Consider the following 17,628-nt stretch of genomic DNA (forward strand, 5'->3'; position numbering starts at 1 on the left):
GGGTTCGATCCTGACTACGGGTGCTGTCTGTACGGAGTTTGCACGTTCTCCCCGTGACCTGCCTGGGTTGTCTCAGAGATCTTCGGTTTCCTCCCACCCTCCAAAGGCGTACAGCTTCGTAGGTCAATTGGCTTGGTATCAATGTAAAATTGTCCCCGGTGTGTGTAGGACAGGGTTAGTGTGCGGGGATCGCTGGTCGGAGCGGACTCGGTGGGTGGAAGGGCTTGTTTCCGCGCTGTATCTCTAAACTAAAACAAGTAGCAAAAACGGTTCTCTGAACGATGAAGTTCCTTTCGAGACTGGGTTTATGCTTATCTTGATTGGATGAGGCACAGATTACAAGGCAAGTACTGTAACACCTGAACAAGGCTGATATTTCACTTCATGTTTAGTTTAGAGATACAGCACGGAAACAGGCCCTTCGGCTCACTGACCAGCGATCCCCGCACACTAAAACTATCCTGCACACACTAGGGCCAATTTACAGTTATACCGAAGCCAAATGGCCTTTGAAGTGTGGGAGGAAACCGGAGCACCCGGACAAAACCCACACGGTGATGGGGAGAACGTGCAAACTCCATACAGACAGCACCCACAGTCAGGATTGAACCTGGGTCTCTGGCGCTGTGAGGCAGCAACTCTACCGCTGTGCCACCGTGCAGTCAACTTGAATAAATAGTTTGTGTGCAAACAATGTCCACAAAGGTAGAAGATTGGGGTTGAAAGGGAAAGATAGATCAGCCATGATTGAATGGCAGAATAGACTCGATGGGCCGAATGGCCTAATTCTGGTTGAAGAATGACACATTTGTCCCAGGGGTATCAGCTACCAGATCCAATGTCGATGAATCTTTGGTCTTTCATCCAACGTGGAATTGCTTCATTGAATTAAGATTGCATCAATCAGTCTGACTCATAGTTTGAAACCTGGATCACACTGTTCAAAAGGGAAGATTATGGGAATGATATTGAGAACCGGCAGCAAGAAGGAAAAAATGAACAGATTTCATGAGGCGGGCCAATGAGTTTGGGCTAACTATTGCAATTATTTTCCGCGCTATACGATCCTAATTGTGAATTCCCCATGTGGCTCTCTCAGTTACTGACACGTTCACAAGGTGAATTAGGCCACTCGGCCCATCGAGTCTACTCCGCCATTCAATCATGGCTGATCTCTGCCTCCTAATCCCATTTTCCTGCCTTTTCACCATAACCCTTGACACCCGTTCCAATCAAGAATTTGCCTATCTCCGTATTAAAAATATCCACTGACTTGGTCTCCACAGCCCTCTGTGGTAAATATTTCCACAGTTTCTAAAGAAATTCCTCCTCATCTCCTTTCTGAAAAAGAGCCCTTTCATTCTGAGGCTGTGCCCTCTGGTCCTAGACTCTTCCACCAGTGGAAACATCCTCTCCACATCCGCCCTATCTACGCCTTTCATTATTCTGTAAGTTTCAATGAGGTCCCCTCTCAACCTTCTAAACTCCAGCGAGTACAGGCCCAGTGTTGTCAAGCGCTTATCATATGCTAACCCGCTCATTCCTGTAAACCGCCTCTGAACCCTCTCCAGAGCCAGCACATCCTTCCTCAGATACGGGACCTCAGATATGGACTCACGTTAATCCATATGGAAGTCCCCCTTCAAAGTCGGGGACCGAGCCAGCGACACACACAGCCTCACAACTGTCTATCTGATAAACCTCCTCATACTCCACTTCAAAGAACTGGAGTTTGAAGCAGGGTCGCGACCCAAAATGTCACCCATTCCTTCTCGTGTAAGAAAGACTGCAGATGCTGGTTTAAATCGAAGGTAGACACAAAATGCTGGAGTAACTCAGCGAGTAACTCAGACTAGTGGGAGAACTGGGAAAGGGATGGAGAGAGAGAGAGAAAGCAAGGGCTATTTGAAGTTAAAGAAGTCAATGTTCATACCACTGTGGTGTAAACTACACAACCGAAATATGAGGTGCTGCTCCTCCAATTTGCGCTGGGCCTCACTGACAACGGAGGAGGCCCCGATCTCCTGGTGGCTCAGCACTTCAACTTCCCATTCCCATTCTGACCTTTCTGTTCTGGGCCTCCTCCATTGTCAGAGTGAGGCCCAGCACGAATTGGAGGAACAGCACCTCATATTTCACTTGAGCAGTTTACACCCCAGCGGTATGAACGTTAACTTCTCTAACTTCAGATAGCCCTTGCTTTCTCTCTCCATCCCCTTCCCCTTCCCAGTTCCCACCAGTCTTACTGCCTCCACCCTACATTCTATCTTTGTCCCGACCCCTCCCCTGACTTCAATCCGAAGAAGGGTCTCGACCCAAAACATCGCCCATTCCTTCTCTCCAGAGATGCTGCCTGTCCCGCTGAGTTACTCCACCATTTTGTGACTATCAAAGACCTTTAAGTCAACCTTGTAATCCAGACCATTCAGTAGCTAGCATCTACCGATGATGCTCCAGCACAATTTTAAACACTTTCATTACACCATGAAATGAAAAAAACAATATAGATCGATCATAGTCATAGAGTCATGCAGCGTGGAAGTAGGCCCCGCAGCCAAACCTACTCACACTGACCAACATGTCCCATCTACACTAGTTCCACTTGACCCATATCTCTCCAAACCTACCCTGCCAAATACCTGTCCAAATTTTTTATTTTTTATTTTTATAAATGTGATAGTGCTTATAAAAGTCCTTTTTGTAAGAAATGTGCCCATCTGGTTCCAATTACATCTCCCCCCTAGTCTTAAACCCACTGTATGTTCTCCGGTTTTGATTCCCCTACGTTGGGTAACAGACTGTGCATTTACTCCATCTATTCCACTCATGATCTTATATCTGAAATCCATAAAGAAAGCTCCAGCTCCTTTCTTGGTATTTATACTTGCTTCAACTAACCAATTTACCCGTGAACCTCCATTCTACTTCTCTAAACATGCAATCCTACCTCTGATCTGGAGCCCATTACTTCACTAGGTTTCTAACCATTAACCATTATTAAACTTTGCAAAGTCACATCACCCAAAGCTGCACATGCAGCGTATTGTGGACACAGCCCAGAACATCACACAAACCAACCTCCCTTCCATTGACTCCATCTACACCTCACGCTGCCTCGACAAGGCCAACAGCATAATCAAGGACCAGTCGCACCCCGGCCACTCCCTCTTCTCCCCTTGGGCAAGAGATACAGGTGTGAAAACACACACCTCCAGATTCAGAGACCGTTTCTTCCCAGCTGTTTGCAGGCAACTGTACCATCCTACCACAACCAGAGAGCAGTCCTGAACTATTATCTATCTCATTGGTGACCCTCGGACTATCTTTGATCAGACTTTACCCTGCATCAAACGCAATTCCCTTATCATGTATCTGTACACTGCAAATGGCTCGATTGTAATCATGTGTTGTCTTTCCTCTGGCTGGTTAGCATGCAACTAAAGCTTTTCACTGAATCTCGGTACACGTGACAAACTGAACTGAAACCTTTAATGAGTACTAACATGTTCATTGCATCTATGGAAAAAATGCCAGCAGGAACATATTTCCTATTTATAACATGCATACCATAGTTCTGTGTTCACTGGGCTTGAATAACATCCAGAATGTTTCCTTGGCCTAACAAAATAACATAAATGTTAACTGGTTGCAAGAAACATGTACATTCTTGTCATGCCCAATGTATAATGTCAATAAAAATGAAAAGTCCAATGGTGGTACTGTACTGCAGTTCAAAGTTTCGTTTAGTTTACAGATACAGCTCGGAAACAGGCCCTTCGGCCCACTGAGTCCATGCCGACCAGCGATCCCCATGCACTGGCACTATCCTACACACACTAGGGACAATTTTCCAATTTTACCAAAGTCAGTGCACCTACGGACCTGCAAGTCTGTCTAACGTGGGAGGGGACCGGAGCATACGGGGAAATCCCACGCAGGTCACGGGAAGAACATGCAAACTCCACACAGACAGCGACCGTAGTCAGGATCAAACTCGGGTCTCCGGCGCTGTAAGGCAGCAACTCTACCACTGCGCCCCTCTATCTTAAACCATGTTCAGCAATAACTGGGAGTAAAAAAAAATAACAAAAGCACTTTGAGGGTAGACATTTCAATTGGATGTAAATGTCAGGAAAAAAATAGAAATTGAATAAATATCAAGAGTTAGACACCAAATGCTGGAGTAACTCAGCGGGACCGGCAGCATCCCTAGAGAGAAGAAATATGGGTGACGTTTCGGCTCGAAACTCTTCTTCACACCCGAAACGTCACCCATTCCTTCTCTCCAGTGATGCTGCCTGTCCCGCTGAGTTAGTCAAGTCAAGAGAGTTTATTGTCATGTGTCCCAGATAGGACAATGAAATTCTTGCTTGCTGCAGCACAACAGAACATTGCAAGCAAAAATACAGAATAGTTCAGTTCAATATACACTTAAATAAGCAGATAAAATGCACTAGGCTGTTACAGCAGAGTCTGTTTGTTGGCATGTTTAATAGCCTGATGGTTGTGGGGAAGTAGCTGTTCCTGAACCTGGATGTAAGAGATTTCAGGCTCCTGTACCTTCTGCCCGATGGTAGCGGAGAGATGAGTGCATGGCCAGGATTGTGTGGGTCCTTGATGATGTTGGCTTCCTTTTTGAGGCAGCGACTGTGATAGATCCCTTCGATGGTGGGGATCCAGCACTTTGTTTCTTCCTTCGGTAGATGCTAGCATCTGCAGTTCCTCCCTACACAAATATCCAGAGATGATCTAATCACATCTCCTGCACGTGAAACTGAAGCGTGTCCAAATAAGGGACAACTTGACACATGGAGACTGAGAAATAGTTGAGAAAGCTCACAAACTTATCCTGAGATCTGCCTCTTTGTCATTGCGAACTCAAGAACACTCTCTGTAACCTGAATTCTCTTAGCCAGGGAAGGGACAGTAATGATAGAAGAGCTAGCAAGGAGAAGAATTAAGTTAATGTCACACCATCTTAAACCTTCTGGTTAAGGGTGGCGTGGCGTGGCGCCAGAGACCTGGGTTCGATCCAGACTACGGGTGCTTGTGCACATGGAGTTTGTATGTTCTCCCCGTGACCTGCATGGGTTTTCTCCGAGATCTTTGATTTCCTCCCACACTCCAAAGACGTACAGATTTGAAGGTCAATTGGCCTGGGTAAATACAAAATTGGCCCTCGTTTGTGTAGGGTAGCGTTGATGCGCGGGGATCGCTGGTCGCAGCGGAGGTGGTGGGCCCGTTTCCGCGCTGTATCTCCAGATTAAACTAAACTAAGAAACTCTTTTCTGTTACCGACCACAGCTCCACCGCCAACCACAGCCCTGAGGGTTTGTGTTGCTGTTTGCACATTAGTGGTTACCAAAGTCTGCATTGCAGAAACATCTACTTATTAAAAGAGATTTTCCATATCATTGGAGGTTTATTATTATCACGTGTGCTCAGGTACAGTGAAAAGCTTTCTTTCACATGATATTCCAAGTAGGTCAAATATACTTGGACTATCCTGACGTTTAAGAAACAGTTGGACAGGCACATGGATTGGATAGGTTTGGGCGGGGGGGGGGGGGAGAGATATGGACCAAGCGTGGGCTGGTGGGACTAGTGTAGCTGGGACATGTTGGTCGGTGTGGGCAAGTTGAGGCTGTTGCCAATGCCAACACTCACCTTCACACGAGGGGCAATTTATAGAGACTGATTAACCAACCAACCTGCATGTCTTTGCTTTGTGGGAGTGAATGGGAGAACGTGCAAACACCACGTAGACAGCGCCAGTGGTCAGGATTCAAAGGGAAAGCCTTCACTCTCAGTCTGATGAAGGGTCTCTGCCCTGAAACGTCACCTAGTCTTTTTCTCCAAGGATGCTGCCTGACCCGCTGAGTTACTCCAGCATTTTGTGTCTATCTTTAAAGGGTCAGTTTCTTCCCAGCTGTTGTCGGCCAAATGAGCGGCACTCTCGTCAGCTAGAGTTTTCATAAGTTCTGAAGTGATTGGAGCAGAATTAGGCCATTCGGTCCATTGAGTCTGTTCTGGCACTCAATCATGGCTGATCTATCCCTCCCCACTAATCTCATTCTCCTGCCTGTCAGGAGTGCAGTCAATACACAATAGGTGCAGGAGGAGGCCATTCAGCCCTTCGAGCCAGCACCGCCATTCAATGTGATCATGGCTGATCATCCACAATCAGTACCCCGTTCCTGCCTGCTCGCCATATCCCAACTCCACTTTCCTTAAAAGCTCTATCTAACTCTCTTGAAAGCATCCAGAGAATCGGGATTCACAACTGTCTGGGTGAAAAAGTTCTTCCTCATCTCCGGTCTAAATGGCCTACCACTAATTCTCAAACTGTGGCCCCTGGTTCTGGACTCCCCCAACATGTTTCCTGCCTCTAGCATGTCCAATCCCTTAATAATCATATGTTTGAATAAGATCGCCTCTCATCCTTCTAAATTCCAGAGTGTACAATCGCTCCATTCTATCAACATATGACAGTCACGCCATCCTGGGGGTTAACCTTGTGATCCTACGCAGTACTCCCTCAATAGCAAGAATAGCAAGTCCTGACCTCCCATCTACCGACTGGGCTAATATTCACTGGAATTTAGAAGGATGAGAGGATATCTTATGGAAACATAAAATTCTTACGGGATTGGACAGGCTAGATGCATGAAAAATGTTCCCGATGTTGGGGGAGTCCAGAACCAGGGGTCATAGTTTAAGAATAAGGGGCAAGCCATTTAGGCCCGAGATGAGAAAAAACATTTTCACCCAGAGAGTTGTGAATCTGTGGAATTCTCTGCCACAGAAGGCAGTGGAGGGCAATTCACTGGATGTTTTCAAGAAAGAGTTAGATGTGGCATTTAGGGCTAACGGAATCAAGGGATATGGGGAAAAAGCAGGAACGGGGGACTTATTCTGGATGATCAGCCATGATCATATTGAATGGCAGTGCTGGTTCGAAGGGCCAAATGGCCTACGCCTATTGTCTATGTTTCTATATTTACCTCGTTGGAGGATCTGTGAACTATCTTTAATCAGACTTTATCCTGCATTAAATGCTGTGCCCTTTATCTGCATTGTGGACAGCTTGATTGCAATCATGTACAGCTTTACGTTGACTGGATAGCACGCTGACAAAAGCTTTTCACTGTACCTAGGTACAATAGACAATAGATAATAGGTGCAGGAGGAGGCCTTTCGGCCCTTCGAGCCAGCACCGCCATTCAATGTGATCATGGCTGATCCCGTGACAAAAATAAACGGAATTAAACGCAAGTCATTGAAGCTGTGAGCCTGCAAATCTATTAACTGCGTCACCATTTTATTTAAAAGTAAAATCCAATTTAACAGCTGAAAGTCCTTTGGATGGCAATTTAATTAACTAGCTTCCCCACCAAATTAAATTTTGCATTCTTTTTAAGACCTTGCAATAAGAAATTGATCAGGGCGGCACGCTGGCGCAGGGCAGCGGTAGAGTTGCTGCCTCACAGTGCCAGAGAACTGGGTTCGATCCTGACCACAGGTGCTATCTGTACGGTGTTTGCACGTTCTCCCCGTGACCAGTGTGAGTTTTCTCCAGGTACTCCGGTCTTTCTACCACACTATGAAGACCTACAGGTTTGTCGGCTAAGTGGCTTCAGTAAAAATGTAAATCATCCCTTGTGTGTGTGTGTGTGTGTGTGTGTGTGTGTGTGTGTGTGTGTGTGTGTGTGTGTGTGTGTGTGTGTAGGGTAGTGTTTGTGTGCGGGGGTCGCTGGTCTGCGTGGACCCGATGGGCCGAAGGGCCTGTTTCCCCGCTGTATCTCGCAACTAAACTAAACTAGTCACAAGTTCCCAACAGATCGAGAAGTCTGGTTTCCATCTGTTACTCAAGAGTAACCACAGTTTGAAATAGTTCCAGGGAATCACACATTGAGCTCTGTGTGTCCCTGTGTCTCAGGACATGGTTGGCCTGGATCATAAACTCTGTCAGCTGTGGGGAAAGATAAGTTTCATTGCTCAACTTCTTATGAGAGGCATAGATAGGGTAGACAGTCAGAACCTTTATCCCCCAGCGTGGAAATGTCCAAGGGAATAGCTACAAGGTGATGGGGGGGAAAGTTTAATGGCGATGTGTGGGGCAAGTTTGTTTTCAGAGACGGGCAGACACGCGCAGACAGGCAGACGCGCATACGGGCAGACGCGTGCAGACGGGCAGAATCACAGAGGCATTGGTGGGGGCCATACTGCCAGATGTGGTGGTGGTGGTGGCAGATAAGACAGCGGGGTTTAAGAGTCTTTTGGATAGGTACATGGATATGCAGGGAGATGCATGATGTGCAGGTGGATCAGAGATGGTCTTGGTGCCATGTTCATCACAGTGTGGGAAGAGCAGGGAATAGAGGGATATGGATCATGTCCAGGCGGAAGAGATCAGTTTATCTTGGCTCCATTTACGGCACAAACACTGCGTGCTGTTCTATGTCCCATGGTCTTCCCCACAATGAAAACCACCCATTCCGGAGATCCAACATGCACGGATTGTACCAGCTAAATAGAAAAAATGTTAAATATGTGACTCTGAGCAATGGTCGTTTCACATTCCCGTCATTCACCGTCAAGGATTCCATGGGACAAGGATGACCGTTGACTAAACACACACACACACAGGACATTAGTAGCAATCCAACTCTCCACAGTAGGGAAGCGTTGATTATAAAACAAATCCAACAGCAAGTTTAAAAAAAATTGAACACTTATAGATCGAGCCATCCAATCATAGATTAAAAAAAGAGAAAGTGGGAGGATTGAAGATTTATCAAATAATTTTATGATCAGTGGATTAGATCGAGTGTTTCAGCTACAGGCTAGAACGTTAGAGGTTGAGGCGAAACTTAGAAGCAGGAGAAGAACCAAATAACAGTGGTCCCCATACAGAGCCCAAGGGATTTCCACTGGTCACATCCCTCCAGCCAGAATAATAGCACGTTGGTTAGGCCGCATTGGAAGTCAACAGATGCAAGTTAAGTTGGATGGCACGGTGGCGCAGCGGTAGTGTTGCTGCCTAATGCCCCTGTCCCACTTAGGAAACCTGAACGCAAACCTCTGGAGACTTTGCGCCCCACCCAAGGTTTCCGTGCGGTTCCCGGAGGTTTTTGTCAGTCTCCCTACCTGCTTCCACTACCTGCAATCTCCGGCAACCACCTGCAACCTCCGGGAACCGCACGGAAACCTTGGGTGGAGCGCAAAGTCTCCAGAGGTTTCCCAAGTGGGACAGGGGCCTTACAGTGCCGGGGACCGGGGTTCCATCTCAACTACGGGTGTTGGATGTATGGAGTTTGTACGTTCTTTCCGTGACACGCGTGGGTTTTCTCCGATGATCTTCGGTTTCCTCCCACACTCCAAAGGAATGTACGGGCTTGGAGGCTAATTGGCTTGGTATTAATGTAAAGAGTGTGTGCGTGTGCGTGCGTGTGCGTGCGCGCGCATATATAGGATAGTGCTAGTGAGTGGGGATCGCTGGTCGCCGCAGCTTCGATGGGCCGAAGGGCTTGTTTCCGCGCTGTATCTCTAAACTAAGATGAAGATTCCTATGACTTGCACGCTCTGAATTATCAAATGATCCATAGGGCCAATAAAAAGTGCTTTCAGTGGGGAGGGACAGCGTTAGGAAAAAGAGACTTTGAAAAGGAAGCAGTCAATATTTGCTCTGTGGCCTTTAGTTGAACAGCAGAGCAGACTGATTGCATACACATCATTCACGTTGTACTCAGTGGTGTGAGCACACAGAGGAAGTAAGATGGACCGAGTCTTCAGAAAACTCTGCATTATTCAAGAGCCTCGGATACATCAATTATTAAGCCGCAGAAACTGAACTAATTTGCTATCCTTTTCAGTTCCCAATGCTGCTGCAGTCAACTTTCCAAAAATAGTGCTTTTTAATAACATGTCTCAGTGTAAAACGACAGCTTCTATGTCTGGGATCTACTGGGTGATGGAGATATAATTAGATTTTTTAAAAAACATTAGGTAAAACGCAGCTTCACCAAGAAGGGTTTTCCTCTCAGCAGCTCTTTGTGTGAAACTATTTCCTTCTACTTGTGGGTAGAGGAAAGAAAATATTTACCTGTCTGCACCATATTAAAATGGATATTTAGTTTTTTAGTTTAGTTTCGAGATACAGCATGGATACAGGCCCTTCGGCCCACTGATTCCACGCCAACCAGCCATCCCCGCACACTAACACTATCCTACACACACTAGGGACAATTTACAATTTTATTGAAGCTTTGGAGCGTGGGAGGAAACCGGTGAAAACCTACGCAGGTCACAGGGAGAACGTACAAACTCCCCACAGACAGCACCCGTAGACTGGATGGAACTCGGGACTCTGGCGCTGTGAGGCAGCAACTCTTCCACTGTGTCACCGTGCTGCCCCTCTTTGTTTAAACTGTGTGACATAGGATTCTTCCCGCCATTGTCCTCGATGAAACTATAACGCAAGCACTTTCAACCAAGATCACAGTGAATGGCGGGTGCTGTCTCGAAGGGCCATATGGCCTACTCCTGCACCTATTGTCTATTGTCTAAAAGACAGAAAGTTATTTTTAAACCATGGTGGGGATTTGGAATGTGTTGCAGGAGTGGTGGTGGAAGCATTTACAATAATGGCATTTACAATGTTTTCTGTAGCCACGTGGATATGCAGGGAATGGAGAGTTATGGATCACGTGCAGACTGAGGAGATTAGTTCAACTTGGCATCACATTCAACACAGACATTGTGGGCTAAAGGGCCTGTTCCTGAACTCTACGGACAGTATGGTGGCGCAGTGGTAGAGTTGCTGCCTCACAGCGCCAGAGACCCGGGTTCGATCCACACTACGGGTGCTGTCTGTACGGACTTTGTACGTTCTCCCCGTGACCTGCGTATGTTTTCTCCGGTTGCCTCCACACTCCAAAGACGTGCAGGTTTGTAGGTTAATTGGCTTGGTATAATTGAAAATAGTCCCAAGTGTGTGCAGGATAGTGCTAGCATGCGGAGATCACTGGTGGGCCGAAGGGCCTGTTTCCGCGCTGTATCTTTAAACTAAAGAATAGACAATAGATGCAGGAGTAGGCCATTCGGCCCTTCGAGCCAGCTCCGCCATTCAATGTGATCATGGCTGATCATCCCCAATCAGTACCCCGTTCCTGCCTTCTCCCCATATCCCCTGAGTAAACATGATAGTATAATAGGCAGAGTGGACTTGATGGGCCCTTATAAAAGAACTGGACAAGCTAGATGCAGGAAAAATGTTCCCAATGTTGGGCGAGTCCAGAACCAGGGCTCACAGTCTTAGAATAAAGGGGAGGCCATTTAAGACTGAGGTGAGAAAAATCATTTTCACCCAGAGAGTTGTGAATTTGTGGAATTCCCTGCCACAGAGGGCAGTGGAGGCCAAGTCACTGGATGGATTTAAGAGAGAGTTAGATAGAGCTCTAGGGGCTATTGATAGGGGACGGGTTATTGATAGGGGACGATCAGCCATCATCACAATGAAGGGCCTCGAAGGGCCGAATGGCCTCCTCCTGCACCTATTTTCTATGTTTCTAAATGGCATACTTCTGCTCCTATGACTTATGAACTGAGGATAATATTCTGAATGTTTACATTGTGAAATGCACAGAAAAAGTACAACAAATGATAAGAAACCCAACTTACTGAACTTGCAATTATAAGACAGTATATAAATTGTTAGTTATTCACTCCCTTTTGCCCCCACTCTTGCATAACCTGGCTAGATGGTTTCAATTTATGTAGACACAAGCTTTGGAGCTTTGTTTAAAAGTCACACAAATAATGATCGGCAATGCACAGCAATAAAGTTAAGAACATTTCCAAAACAACGCGAGCTTTCAAGCCTTTTACTGCCGAGCCAAAAGAGCTCAAGACTTGCACGTTAACTGTCAGATCAATAACATAACATGTGCTTGAGACAAGACAAGAGATTCTCGTTATCTCGCTGTATGCAGGCTATTGATGGTAGAATGAACAGATTCTTCCCCTTATATCAGGCTTCCAAACTGCCCTTCCATGAGTTATTGTACTGTCCGATTCACCTCCACCCCATTGTGGACATTGGACTTTGTCCATGGAACTGATGCGCTACAATGCTGAGAGCTATATTCTGCACTCTGTATCTTCCCCTTTGCCCTACCATCTGTGGGCGGCGCAGCGTAGAGTTGCTGCCTCAGAGAACGCAGTTCGATCCTGACTACGGGCGCCATCTGTACGGAGTTTGTACGTTCTCCCCGTGACCGTGTGGGTTTTCTCCGAGTGCTCCGGTTTCCTTCCTCCCACATTCCAAAGACGTACAGGTTTGTAGGTTAATTCCCATTGGTAAAGTTGTGAAATTATCTTTGGTGTTTGTAGTATAGTGCTGGTGTATGGGGCGATCACTGATCTCGATGGGCCGAAGGGCCTGTTTCCGTGCTGTATCTCTATAGTCCAAAGTAAATCTGCTCTTGAGTTTGATTTGGTTGTATTTATCTTCATAAGTTACAGGAGCAGAATTAGGCCATTCGGCCCGCCATGTATAGTATATCTGATTATAGTATATAGTACTATAAGTACTATATATATATAGTACTATAGTATATAGTACACCTAGGATAGCATGCAAAATACAGCTTTTCACTTTACCCGAGTAAGGTAACAAAAATAAACCCAAACATGATGCCGGCCACTTCTGCCTTAATATTCACCCCAAAACATACACAATTGTTCATAGAAACATAGAAACATAGAAAATAGGTGCAGGAGTAGGCCATTCGGCCCTTCAATATGATCATGGCTGATCGTCCAACTCAGTATCCTGTACCTGCCTTCTCTCCATACCCCCTGATCCCTTTTGTCACAAGGGCCACATCTAACTCCCTCTTAAATATAGCCAATGAACTGGCCTCAACTACCTTCTGTGGCAACGAATTCCACAGATTCACCACTCTCTGTGTGAAAAATGTTTTTCTCATCTCGGTCCTAAAAGACTTTCCCCTTATCCTTAAACTGTGACCCCTTGTTCTTCACAAGGCTTTGATATTTTCAGATAGATAGTTACATAGCAGCAGACTGATGAAATAAAGTAATCCATTATCAATTATTTCCTTTTTAAATCAACTTTTTTAAGCCGAAGCGGCAAAGGGTATAACGACATCACATCCAATTATAAATTGAACTAAATGCTGTGATCACAATAACCACATTAAACAGGACAAGTTCAAAATGGTTTGCAAATGCAATGGTCAACACATTTATCAACTTAAACAACAAACTATATCTTATCAGCCAGCAAATGTGATTAAAGTTAGATATAGACAACCAGTGTTGGCATTAGGAGCTGCTCCGAGGTATTGGATTGTGAAAAATCAGAAAATCATGAACTTTGTTTAGTTTAGTTTAGAGATACAGCACAGAAACAGGCCCTTCGGCCCATCATGTCCGCACCGACCAGCGATCCCCGTACATTAGCACTACCCTCCACACACACACACACACACGGGACAATTTACAATTTTACAATTTTATCAAAGCCAATTAACCTGCAAACCTGCACGTCTTTGGAGTGTGGGAGGAAACCGGAGCACCCGGAGAAAACTCACGCAGGCCACGGGGAGAACGTACAAACTACATATAGACAGCACCAGAAGTCCAAATCGAACCCAGTACTCTGCCGCTGCGCCACCGTGCCGTCATGTGTTACGAGCTACATCCACAAGGCAATTTCTGACATATGATGGGTTTTTGAGACACATGCTGGAAAACTGCAATAACCATTACATCTTAGAATATGACACATAGAACAGTGCAGCATAGGAACAGGCCCTTCGGCCCACACGATCTGTGCTGAACACGATGCCACGATAATCTAATCTCCTCTGCTGTACATGATTCATGTCCCTCCACATCCACGCGTCTAAAAGCCTCTTAAATTCCACTAAATTCGTGTTGCTGCCTTACAGCGCCAGAGACCCGGGTTCGATCCTGACTTTGGGTGCTCTGTACGGAGTTTGTACGTTCTCCCTGTGACCTTTAGTTTTCTCTGGGTTCTTCAGTTTCCTCCCACACACCAAAGACGTACAGGTATGTGGGTTAATTGGCTTGGGTATAATTGCCCCTATTGCATGTAGGATAGAGCAAGTGTGGGGGGGGGGGGAGTGGTCGCTGGTTGGTGCTGACTCGATGGGCCGAAGGGCCGGTTTCCACGCTGTATCTCTAAACTAAACTAAATTCTGATTTTCTCAGCTATAGAGAAAATTACCATGATGTCAATATGGATGGGTTGATGATGTACTGTCAATGACAAGACCCTTCATAGTACTGATGTACACAGAGTTCAGAGCTCACTAAAGGTGGCAGCACATGTAGATAGGGTGGTAAAGTAGGCATAAGCCAAGGCGTGCTTGCCTTCATTGCCAGGTGTACTGATTACAATCGAGCCATCCACCATGTACAAATATATGATAAAAGGAAGAACGTGAATAGCCTTTAGTGCAAGATAAATGCCAGTAAAGTCCAATCAAAGATAGTCCGAGGGTCTCCAATGAGACAGATAGTAGCTCAGGACTGCTCTCTGGTTGTGGTAGGATGGTTCAGTTGCCTGATAACAGCTGGGAAGAAAATGTCAATAGACACAAAAAGCTGGAGTAACTCAGCGGGACAGGCGGCATCTCTGGAGAGAAGGAATGGGTGACGTGTTGGGTCAGGACCCTTCCCTGAATCTGGAGGTGTGCATTTTCACACTTCTGTACCTTTCTTCACGTGCCATAGTCTTCTCCACTGATCTTCCTTGAGATCATATGTCATAACTGATAGGAACAGAATTAGGCCAGTGAGTCCCTCGGCCCATCAAGTCTACTCTACGCTAATCTATCACTCCCCCCTAACCCCATTCTCCTGCCTTCTCCCCGTAACCCTTGATGCATGCACTAACCAAGAATCATAGAAACATAGACAATAGGTGCAGGAGTAGGCCAATCGGCCCTTCGAGCCTGCACCGCCATTCAATATGATCATGGCTGATCATCCAACTCAGTATCCTGTACATCATCTATCCCTGCCTTAAATGTTCCAAACCGAACAGAGAGATATGGATCACGTTCAGGCCGATGAGACAGGTTTAATGAGGCATCGTGTGCAGCACAAATATCGTTGGGCCGAAGGACCTGTCCCTGTTCACTGACATATCTGTACAACTTGCACTGTTTGCCCATCATTTCTCGCTTCAGTGCGGGCATGATTTTATTTAATTCCCCGCTTTGTGATAAGTTTTCAAACTGGCATCTGCGATCTCCATTCATCTGTCACCACAGTTAATTGGCCTCTTGAAATTGCCCATGGCGTGCAAGGCATGGGTGAAAAAGGTGGATAACATAGAACTGGCATGAATGGGTGGCCTGGACTCAGTGGGCCGAAGGGCCTGTTTCAATGGTGCGTCTTTCAATCAGACCCAACATCCTTAATCCATATGAATCTATGGAGGTGTACAAAATCATGAGCGGAATAGATGATAGGGGGGGGGGGGGGGGGGGGGGTGGATAAATGCCCTACAGCCGAGAAGGTGATGAAAAAGAATTTTAAAAGAAAGCAGATAAGATTTGCAACAGAGACTTAGACAGCCACTCCCGAGGTAGAGGGTCTGTGCGTTTTATGCTCATAATACACTGCTTTGTGGAGCCCAGCGATAAACCTTAGACCACTAACGCTGTTAGTGTGGAGTGAGAGAGACAGAGAGACTGTGTCTCTGTACCGCAGTGAGACTTGGAGCAGAGGGGGGTGGGGGTGATGGAGTTTAAGAGGGGGGGGGGGGGAGATGAAAGAATAGGTGGAGTTAATTTGAAATGAAATACCTGCGGTGTCTCCTTGCTGCGACCCCCGGCTAGCTCTCCCTTTCCATCCCCTCCTTGTCTTCTGCTTCTGCCGCTGCTCTTTAACAGGCTTGAGTTTCTTGTCTGATGTATGTTTCCTGGTAGAGGGCGGAAGTGAAACCTCCAAATGTGTGTCAACCCTATCAAAATTATTCACAGCAGCCTCTGCCCCAGTAAGCGCAGTCTCTGCAGTGGCTCTGGCTCCGGCTCCGGCTCCGGCTCCGTCCGTGCCTGCAATTGCCACAATCAGCCCAGGCTCCTCATCCCCGCCACCCTGCGCCCATGTACACGCGGCTCAGTGTAACGGTGATGTTCTCGGTGTCCATCACACTGGCCTTTCACTCCAGTACTCGCACTGCGACCTGCTTTAATTTTAACCCTTCCCTTCCCTTCCCTACACGAACTCCTGGTAACTCATTGAAACCAACGGGCTGGGCAAACATAACTCAGCGGGTCAGGCATATGTGTGTGTGTGTGTGTGTATATATATATATATATATATATACACACATATATTATATATATATATATATATATATACACATATTATATATATATATATATATATATATACACATATTATATATATATATATATATATATATATATATATATGCGTGTGTGTGTATATATATATACCAGACTAAGTGGGACCCGTTGGGTCCCATGTTCACACGGGAGGGATGGTCCCCCAACGCAATATTCCACCTCTCCACCAATTCCAATACTGGTGGCCAGGGTGGGGTTCTGGAGCGCTAGTATGGGTGTTGTGGGCCAATGGGACTGGTTTCCAGAGGGCTAGAATGGACATTGTGGGCCGAATAGATTCTTGGGCTGGCAGCTCAGTCACTCAGGCCTGGTGGGCTGGCAGCTCAGTCACCCAGGGCTGTTGCGCTGGCGGCTCAGTCACTCAGGGCTGGTGGGCTGGCAGCTCAGTCACTCAGGGCTGGTGGGCTGGCAGCTCAGAAACTGCCAGAAATTCAGCCCAAAACAGGTGAGAGACTGTGAGAGAGAAGGGGGAGAGGGTGGAGAATCAATTTTAGACATGTTTCATCTTTTTCTGCAGATCACAGCAATGAAGGAGGAAAGTCTATCCTGGCCTGGATCTCCTGGCCAGGGAGCCAATGAAGGGAGAGAGAAAAATACTGGGGTGAGGTTTAATACTTACAGATTTGATTTGATTTACTGCCTATTATGCCTCCTGGCATGTAGGGCGTCAACGAAGGACCTCCACTCCTTGTTGATTCCTTCAGGTGCTGTTTCCGTAACATATTTGTTTTACGAGACAAGTTTGTTATCCCTGTGCTCAACCTCCAACCTGGAGGACTAGTGGATCGCTCGTCATCTCGCCTCTACCCTTCGACCTGGCCAGCATGGGAGACCCTAACAGGAGACGAATCTCCCACTGGCATAGCTCTAGGGGTCACTGAGTGCAGGCCAACACCTCATTTAAATTTAAATTTCAAATTCCTTTCCATTTCAAGCACAGGGCGGGCCAACACCTAATTTTAATTTCAATTTCAATTTCCTTTCCATTTCAAGCACAAGGCAGGCCAACACCTCATTTAAATTTCAATTTCAATGTCCTTTCCATTTCAAGCACAGGGCAGGCCAACACCTCATATCAATTTCAATTTCATTTCCATTTCAAGCACAGGGCAGGCCAACACCACATTTCAATTTCAATTTAATTTCCATTTCAAGCACAGGGCAGGCCAACACCTAATTTCAATTTTAATTTCCT

General features: G+C 46.3%; 1 protein-coding gene across 1 annotated transcript in view; it reads right to left on the reverse strand.

The window, feature by feature from the left end:
* Positions 1-16,081, reverse strand: part of pak3 (p21 (RAC1) activated kinase 3) — a 159,266-nt gene extending 143,185 nt beyond the window's left edge. Inside the window, exon 1 of the mRNA XM_033030803.1 lies at positions 15,867-16,081. The gene's annotated coding sequence lies outside the window, so the exon portion shown is untranslated. The remainder of the gene's footprint in view (positions 1-15,866) is intronic.
* Between the last annotated feature and the right edge of the window lie 1,547 nt (positions 16,082-17,628).

This window comes from Amblyraja radiata, chromosome 12 (genome assembly GCF_010909765.2).
Source record: "Amblyraja radiata isolate CabotCenter1 chromosome 12, sAmbRad1.1.pri, whole genome shotgun sequence".
NCBI classification, from domain to species: domain Eukaryota; kingdom Metazoa; phylum Chordata; class Chondrichthyes; order Rajiformes; family Rajidae; genus Amblyraja; species Amblyraja radiata.